The following is a 10142-nucleotide window of genomic DNA, read 5'->3' on the forward strand; positions in this document are numbered from 1 at the left end:
GATCATGAAGAATTGGACACAACTGAGTGACTGAGCGCACACACACAGTAAAATGAAGCACATAAAATTATAAGAGAATGAGAAATTCACATGAATTTCTACAATTTGCAAATTAGAGAGTGGCCAGATGATTTATGTAAAGCCATTTAAAGAAATACAGAAGAACCTTTCTGAGTTTGCTCTTCAGACGAGTTCGAGGAGCAGTCAGTGTAGGTTCACTACTCCCAGATGGGCAGAGGGGAGAGCCTCTTATGATAGAAGGTACACTAGTTACATAACCAGCCCTTGTTCCACCCATGGCAGTGGAAACTACTCTACACAAAGAGCTCTGTCTGTACAGGTCAGTGGTGACATAGGCCTTGGCAAATGTGGGCTTTCCATGGGGAAGGAGGAAATGACAGCCTAAGGGTGATGAGAACCAAATGCCTTGTCTTAAACAGCAGAAAATGGTGTTAGCAATGCAAGTGTGTGCTTAATTAACTGTTTTTCCTGCATTGGCAGGTAGATTCTTTACCTTCTTAGTCACTAATGTATATATATTTATATACATAGGAACACTGTTTAAATCCCTGGGTCAGAAAGATCACCTGAAGAAGGAAATGGCAGCCAACTCCAGTATCCTTGCCTGGGAAATCCCATGGACAGAGACACATGTCTATAGTCCATGGGGTCACAAGGTCACAAAAGGGTCACACATGACTTTTATCTGTGTGATTAAAAAAAAATGATATGAATCACTTTGTTGTACACATGAGACTAATACAGCATTGTAAATCAATTATGTTTTAATTTAAAAAAATTTCAAGAACCTGAATTGTATTTTATTTTTCTGCTGGATTAATTGCTAATTGGATACCAGGAGAACAGAATGTTACAATGTTGTTCAGAATATCATTCCAATTTATTTCATAGTGATATAGAGAGACTGCATGTTATTGCCCGTGGCATGTTAATATAACTACTACTTCATTCCCCACCGCCTGCATCACCCCACCCCTCCCCACCACAAGGGGCCTACGTTTTGTTAATAACTCTTCCCTGACATTTTAAATTATATCAACAGGGCATTCAGTTTCTTTCTTTCTTTTATTATTTTTTTTTTTTTTACTTTTGACTAGTGTAATGCTGTGAACCCACAGGGGAGATGAAGTTGTCCACTGAAAAAAATGCACAAACTGAAAGTTGAAAGTCACATTTTATTTGGAAGACATTCTGAGGACTTCAACCCTGGAACACAGCATCTCAGGTAGTACTAAGAAACTGTTCTGAAGAGGCAAGGGGGAGCCAGGATAGATAGAAGTTTTTGAGGAAAACATCAGATAATCAGAATACCAAAAGATTATTGTTAATAAAAGATAAACAGATAAACTAAAGAATTTAGCACTTTTTCTGTGTATGGGAAGATGCAACAGTTTGGGCTCATTGGAATTATTCCTTTGATAACCACCTTAGCAATCCTGAGACTCCCTTGGACTGCAAGGAGATCCAACCAGTCCATCCTAAAGGAAATCAGTCCTGAGTATTCATTGGAAGGACTGATGCTGAAGCTGAAACTCCAACACTTTGGCCACCTGATGTGAAGAACTGACTCATTGGAAAAGACCCTGATGCTGGGAAAGATTGAAGGTGGAAGGAGAAGGGGACGACAGAGGATGAGATGGTTGGATGGCATCACCGACTCAATGGACATGAGTTTGAGTAGGTTTTGGGAGTTGGTGACGGACAGGGAGGCTGGCGTGATGCAGTCCATGGGGTTGAAAGGAGTCGGACATGACTGAGTGACTGAATTGAACTGAACTTAGCTATCTGGGGCCAGCCTATCTTGAGAAAGCCTATTCTGTGCTTTCTCATCCTGAGTCCCCTCAGGGCTCACTGACCAGGCAGCTTCATGATTGCAACCTCCTTAGTTTACTGATGTGGCAGGCAATAGTTTTCATGAACAAAGTCCTCTCCAGTGACTTCTGGAAAATCAGGGGAGGTTTGATGATAATAACTGAAGCAGAATGAAGAGAAACTGAGCATATTTTTACATCAAATAATTCCTGTGTCAGAATCTGAGTTTTGCCTAAGTCAAAAGAAAACAAATGCAGATGGATTTTACCTAAAGTGAACACACTAGAATGAAATTAAGGAAATTATTATTATTTTTTTTAATAAATTTACAAAGGTTCAATTTTCTGTTAGTTTTTCAGGCTAATTCATTCATCTATTCAATAAGTGTTTGTGAATTGCATCCTGAGGCTAAGCATTTTAAATGAGTAGACAACAGTGAATTAGACAGGAAAGACCAAACTTTTATGGAATATTTAGTCTAGGGAGAGAGATTTCTCGTTCCATCTTTCTTACAAATTATTTGCTTCTAAGTTTTATGATGGAGCTTTGTTAGGGTGATGCAAATACATAAAAAGGATATAAACAAACCTGATTTGACCCACTAACACTCCTTCTGGCTCAGCATGTTTATTAAGTCTGCTGATAAATAAATAGGAGCCTTTAGGAAGGTAAGTTGAATTAACATGGGTGGGGGGTTGCCCTGTGCATGACATCTTACTGAGGCTTCTTCAAGAAAACAAAAACACTGTGTGGAAAAAAAAAAAAAAAACAAAAAAACAAAAAAAACACCTCACTACAAAACAGCAACCTGATCCTATTACTATACTATTCTTCCTTAGTTTGGAGAGTTTAGTGAAATGGCTGTTCCCTAAACTGATTTAGGTGAAAATACAAGTAATGGAAAATATTCAAAAGCTGTGTTAGTAAGCCTACAAGAATCTATGTCAAGTTTCCTGAGCTTCATCTCTCAGAATCTTTAAATATGTTAGGACGAAAGTACTGTATCACCCAGAACATAATTCAGTGCTGATTGCTTTTTTAGGGCACCTTTTACATCTTGATTCCTCAAGCTGTAGATCAGCGGGTTTAACATGGGGATGGCAACTGTGTAAAAGACAGAGGACGTTTCGTCTGTGTCCATGGAGTAACTGGAGCTGGGTCTGAATACATGAACAGGAGCGTGCCGTGAAATATAGCCACAGCGGTTAAGTGGGAGGCACAGGTAGAGAAGGCTTTGCGTCTCCCCTCAGCTGGGTTCATTCTAAGGATGGTTGTTAGGATGTAACTGTAGGAAAGGAGGACGGTGATAATGCTGGTCCCCACAACACAGCCAATAAAAGTGAACATCACAATCTCATTGATGGATGTATCCGAGGAGGAGAGGGCTAGTAAGGGTGGGTTGTCACAGAAAAAGTGATTGATGATATTGGAATTACAGAATGACAACCGAAATGTACAACAGGTGTGGATTGCTGAATCAACCAAGCCTACGATGTAAGCAATAGCCACAAGCTGGGTACAGATTCCCCTGGACATGGCAATTGTATAAAGAAGTGGATTGCAAATGGCTACATAATGGTCACAAGCCATGACAGCCAACATGAGACATTCCACATCTGCAAAGGCTCCAAAAAAATACAACTGGGTGGCACATACACTGTATGGAATCCTTTTTTCCTCAGATAAGAAATCAGCCAGCATCTTGGGAGAGATAGTTGAAGAATAGCAGATGTCACAGAAGGACAGATTGCTCAAGAAATAATACATGGGTGTGTGCAGTCTGGGGTCCACCTTATCAGCAGGATCATCCTGACATTGGCAACCACAGTCACACCATAAACCAGCAGGAAGAGCAGGAAGAGGCCCTGCTGCACATCTTGTCTACCAGAAAGTCCTAAGAATATGAAGTCAGTAAACACAGTGCAGTTCTCAGCAGTCATCCCTCACACATGGAAACTCCTGGTTATGAAAAAGGAAATGGAAGTGGAGGGTTAATATCATCTTACTGTCTTAATTGCTAAATTGATATTTGTTTCTATATTTCAGTAATTAGAAGAAGAGAGAAATAATGCTGAGATGCCTTGAAATTAAACTGATCCTTTGGGAAATATTTCAATTGAATATAACTTATCAGTTATATATATCAGTTATGATAATAATAATGATAAATTTGGAAACCATTGTTGTGTTTGTAGCACAAACTCATCTATGCTAAATCAGGCTATTTCCATATCAATTTGTGTAGTATTTATGATGATCTTTGCCACTTTAATCAAATATTAAGAAATTTATGTCCTCAGATTGAAGGCAAGATTCTCACAATTAGTTCTCAGAATTAGACAACCCATGTCTTCTGACAAGATCTCTGGTTTGTTTCATTTCAATGATGTACGAATGTTGTCATATCCTGTAATAGAGAAATATAGTTAATGAATGATGTAGGTAATGAATATATTGCTTTATAATTTCTTCATCTTCCATGAGTGTGAAGCAGGAAGAGATATGGCAAGTTTCTAAACACAAGAACTCATTTCAGCATTAAACTGTCAGGTCTGCTCAACTTTAGTATATAAGAGATAGTCTGTGAAGATGCACTGGAGCAGAAAGGTGATAGCTTTTGGATAAGAGGGTGGAAGGGTGCTTATGCACGAAATGTTAGAGTGGAGAGGCAGTTATATTCCAGGGCAACATCACCCCTTCTGAGAGTTGCTGTTACATAGGGGAGATGATGAAGAACATCTGGGACCCAATCGTAGAGAAGCTGGTAGCACAGATGACAGAGGGGCAAGAGAGGCAGTGTGGTTTACCGTGTGGATCCTTCTGCCCTAGTCTACTCTTCTCAACATGATATGCTCAATGCAAGATCAGTTACGTAAGACACATGGTGCAAATACTTATATGCTCATAGTCCAGGGACAATCATGCATGAACTGTGTCCCCATCCCAGACTCTAAAAATTTTAATAGCTTCATTCTTTAACTTGATCCATATATCTCTTGAATATCTCAAACCAGTCATCCTTGATTTAGGAGTCACTTGTCTTGGGAGGCGGGAGCAATTGAATTTTATGTCCCCTTGCTATATGTTGCCAAAACCAATTGTGTGATATACAAGGTCATACCTGTTCCCTTACATTCTGTGAGAATTTAAGAAAAGTAGAATTGAACGTAGGGCTTCCCAGGTGGCTCAGTGATGAAGAATCTGCCTGCCACTGCAGGAGATGCAGAAGACGAGAGTTTGATCCCTGGATCAAGTAGATCCCCTGGAGGAGAAAATGGCAACCCGCTCCAGTAATCTTTCCTGGGAAATCCCATGGACAGAGAAGCCTGGCAGGCTATAGCCCATGGGGTCGCTAAAGAGTTGAACTATGTATATTTATCTGTGTATATCTGAAGAACTGACACTTTCAAACTGTGGTGCTGGAGAAGACTCTTAAGAGTCCCTTGGACTGCAATGAAATCAACCCAGTTAATCCTAAAGGAACTCAACCCTGAATATTCACTGGAAGGGCTGAAGTTGAAGCTCCAACACTTTGGCCACCTGATGTAAAGGGCCAACTCATTGGAAAAAATACAACTCATTGGAAAAGACCCTGATGCTGAGAAATATTTAGGAAAAAAGAGAAAGGTGCTACAGAGGATGAAATTGTTAGAGAGCATCACCAACACAATTTGGTGCAAATGAATTTGAGCAAACTCAAGGAGAGAATGAAGGGCTGGGAAGCCTGGTGTGCTACAGTCTGTGGGGTTGCAGAGTCAGACATGACTTAGCAACTGAGCAACAATAACAAATATATTGGTTTAAAATGAACAGATTGGAAAAATTAAGTAAAATGAAGTTTTGTGTTTGTTTCATATATTCCTTTGTTGATATAACATGCTTTCTTTCAAGAAAGGATTAAAAACCTAAGGAAATTTCAAATATATATCAGAGAAACAAGAAAGATATCAGTACCTGTCCCAGAACTCCTGACTTGCTTGTTGCATGCAGTTCTACCTGCAAGAAGATTCAGCCTTGTCTCCTACCTGACTTAGATTATATAACCATCTCTGTGTCTGGTCCCTCGGTGGTGAATCCTTGGTCTCAGGAATAATTAACAGTCATCATGATGTAGTATATCATCTGGTGTTTCATACTAGTAAGTTGATTGAGAATGGAATACAGACTGTAGGTAAATGATACTAATCAACAAGCCTTCCTAATTTCCAGTTCATGAATCCCTATACCTGTACTTTCTTTTCATTAAATAAATGACAAAACAAATGAAAAAACCTTCACCCTTACATAATAACACAGACACACAGACAGACCATTAAATGTACTAACGGAGTAAAGATTTTGAAAAAACAGCAAAAATCTGAACATATCTACAGTACCTATAGATAACTAAACTTTATTTTCTATGTACTTGGCTTTTAATATTTAAATAAAATTGATGTTGCAATGAATTATATAAAAATTATGCTTATATATATAACTACTTAGTGTATATTCAATTATTAACCAAAAATCTGTGATGTGAGAAAATGAAATACATACACTTTAGCACCTTTTTGCATTTTCATATTGTGTCAGTTCAGTTCAGTCGCTCAGTCGTGTCCGACTCTGCGACCCCATGAACCGCAGTACGCCAGGCCTCCCTGTCCATCACCAACTCCCAGAGTCCACCCAAACCCATGTCCATTGAGTCCGTGATGCCATCCAACCATCTCATCCTCTGTCGTTCGCTTCTCCTCCTGCCCTCAATCTTTCCCAGCATCAGAGTCTTTTCAAAAGAGTCAGCTCTTCGCATCAGGTGGCCAAAGTATTGGAGTTTCAGCTTCAGCATCAGTCCTTCCAATGAACACTCGGGACTGATCTCTTTTAGGATGGGCTTGTTGGATCTCCTTGCTGCCCAAGGGACTCTCAAAAGTCTTCTCCAACACCACAGTTCAAAAGGATCAGTTCTTTGGCTCATACTGTGTGGATCACAACAAACTGTGGAAAATTCTTAAAGAGGTGGGAATATCATATCTCATTCCCTGCCTCCTGAGAAACCCGCATGCAGGTCAAGAAGCAACAGGTAGAACCAGACATGGAAAAAGAGACTAGTTCAAAATCGGAAAGGGGTTACATCTAGGCTATATATTGTCACTATGCTTGTTTAACTTATATACATCATGTGAAATGCTGGGCTCTAGATTGCCAGGAGAAATGTCAATAACCTCAGATATGCAGATGACACCATCCCTATGTCAGAAAGTGAAGAGGAACTAAAGAGTCTCTTGATGAAGATGAAAGTGGAATGTGAAAAACTGGCTTACAACTCAACATTCAAATAAACTAAGATTGTGGCATACAGTCCCATTATTTTATAGCAAATAGATGGAGAAACAATGGAAACAGTGAGAGACTTTATTTTCTTGGGCTTCAAAATCACTGCAGATGGTGACTGCAGCTATGAAATTAGAAAACACTTTCTCCTTGGGAGAAAAGCTAACAAACCTACACAGCATGTTAAAAAGCAGAGACATCAGTTTGCTGATAAAGATCCATATAGTAAAAGCTGTGGTTTTTCCAGTAGTTTTATATGAATGTGAGAGTTGGACCATAAAGAAAGCTGAGCACCAAAGAACTGATGCTTTCAAACTGTGCTGGAGAAAACTCTTAAGGGTTCGTTGGACAGCAAGGAGATCAACCAGTCAATCCTAATGGGACTCAATCATGAATATTCATGGGAAGGACTGATGTTGAAGCTGAAACTCCAATACTTTGGCCACCTGATGTGAAGAGTCAACTCTTTTGAAAAGATTCTGATGCTTGGAAAGATTGAAGGCAGAAGGAGAAGGGGACGACAGAGGATGAGATGGTTGGATGTGATCACTGATTCAGTGGACATGAGTTTGAGCAAGCTCCAGGAGATGGTGAAGGACAGGGAAGACTGGTGTGCTGCTGTCCATGGGGTCATAAAGAGATGGACACGACTTAGCAACTGAACAACAACAACATGATTTATCAAAGCCAGATAATATATTTCTTAAAATAAATCATATGTGGGAACTTGCCTGGTGGTCCAGTGGTTAAGACTCTGCACTTCTAAGACAGAGGTTGAGGGTTCCAGTTGTTGCCCTGGGTGTGGGTTAAGATCCCACATGCCACATGGCAGACCAATAAGTAAATAACTAAAAGTAAAACCCTAAAAATAAATAAATAAGTTCTATAAATGATGTTTAGGAGCAAAGAGTGTTAAAATGACATAAACCTTGCAATTTTTGCTTTTTCACCATGCTCATTTTATATTATCTAATTTTCACTGCATGTTTTTATAGATTTGACATATTATCACATATGTCCTGGCCTAATAACCTCACAATATGGAACATAAATTGAGGCCCAGAGGGAATAATATTCTGCAATTCTGTTGTCATTGTTTATTTGCTTCCATAGAAATAGCTCAAAAATAGATTCCTGAATACAGCACAATGAAACAAATTTGTCTTAAAATATAACTCTAAGTAGTCTCTCAGTTGTTATGGCTTGTTTATGTTAAAGAGACACTTGAAAACTCAGAAAACAATGACATATGACTCCTAGATTTCTGAGAGGACTGATGGATCATACAAGTCCCATTTCTAAACCAAGGAGGGATCCAACAGTGACCGATAGCAGAACAGAGCAACTAGGAAGCTTTGTCACCCTGGGAGGGCGTCTGTTTTAGTTACGTCACATGGACACGAACATAATCAATGTTGGGGTGGAGAGAAAGTGATGGGGGGGGGAGTACTTTGTTGTAGTTTTGGAAAGGAATAGGAAGTAAAGAAAGTGGTGTCCCTTGACATTGTACAACTTGACAGTTTCAAGGAGGTGATTGCTCCATTATCCATCTATGGTAATGTTTTATCACACGTGTGGGTCATCGCTGTATACTTTTGCACACAGGTTGCTATTTGTTCTTTAGACACCTGTAGGTGATAAATATTCTCCACAAATGTACTATAATCATGTATCTTAACTCTACACTTTCAGTCTTAATGCAGTTAATTTGATTGCCACATATGTGTAAATGCAAAATGTGAGCAAACAAGAAAAGATGTGCAAGACATGTACCAGTTTATGCATTCCAGTCATTCAGTTAGTTTCATATTTCTTCTTAATCCTAACTTGTAATAAATACAAAACAAATGATTTTCAGTTATTTTTCTTTATGTCTTCATATTGTTAACCGCTATAGTATTCCCCCATGGTGTCTATAAGGCTAGAATATTCTTCAGACAAAATTCAACTAAATTAATAATTTTCAGAAAAGAGATTTCTGTTACAATTATTAATGCCTTTTCTTAATGTATTTCTCTTTTGTATGTGATGACTTCAATATGAAAATACCAAATGTACTTCTGTGGCAGATATTGGCAAGAAAAATCTCAAAAACCCTATGTAATTGTTAAAAGTATTTCAGCATGTTTGTACAGGAAAATGATATATTTGTTGTCATTAAGAATTTATTTCCATTCTCTATTTCTCTGTTGTGTATTTGGAGGGAGGGAAGTTAACCATCATCACCATAAACTGATTTCTTTCCAGACATATTTTTCTCAGATACTCCTCTTTCTCTAAGAATACCACATTTCCTCAGCCTACATTCTGTTTAGACAGAACCCCATCTTATCTTCATAAACCTGACTGCCCATCCAGGCCATGATGACTAACTCTTCCTAAATCTCTAACATGGATAGCAGTATGCTATTGACAGTTGAATAACCTAAATTGCTTCCCCAAAGATTTGGGCATTAACAGAGAATACCTTTTTGAATCAAGAGGGCACAGAGGGAGAAACTGAAGGTAGAAAGTAAAATGCAAGACTTTGGAGACAAACATTTGAGATAAAAAATCTGCATCTAAACTGTTGGGGTCCTTTAATGGACCGGAACCTGGTGGTACGGAGTCAACGATAAGAAAGTGAAAGAGAGAAAGAGGCTGATATTCCCTGGTTTATGCAGAGGACCAATAAAGTCCTTGACACAGGACTTGCATCACTCACGAAGGCACCAGATGCCCTCTCGAGGGGTCTTAGAAGCCCGGGCAGGAAAGTGAGCACGACGGGTCTCCACACTCCAGAGAGTCAGCCAGAAAAAGAGAGAGAGAGAGAGAGAGAGAGAGAGAGAGAGAAAAGACCCGGGGACCTAAGCTCTGATGGAGCAGAGGTGCTTTCATGACTTTTCTGTGAGTATATATAGGCTGTGGTACGAGAAAGTTCTTTCGGGAATGGTAGAGATCAGAAAACCAAACGTACAGCAACCGTTACCAAGGGAACAAGGGGTAATGTTAGTCAC

General features: G+C 39.2%; 1 pseudogene; it reads right to left on the reverse strand.

Annotated features, from left to right (window-relative positions):
* Positions 1-2818: 2818 nt before the first annotated feature.
* On the reverse strand, positions 2819-3773 carry LOC136174486 (olfactory receptor 5W2-like; annotated as a pseudogene).
* Positions 3774-10142: the final 6369 nt, after the last annotated feature.

Source organism: Muntiacus reevesi, chromosome 9, assembly GCF_963930625.1.
Source record: "Muntiacus reevesi chromosome 9, mMunRee1.1, whole genome shotgun sequence".
NCBI classification, from domain to species: domain Eukaryota; kingdom Metazoa; phylum Chordata; class Mammalia; order Artiodactyla; family Cervidae; genus Muntiacus; species Muntiacus reevesi.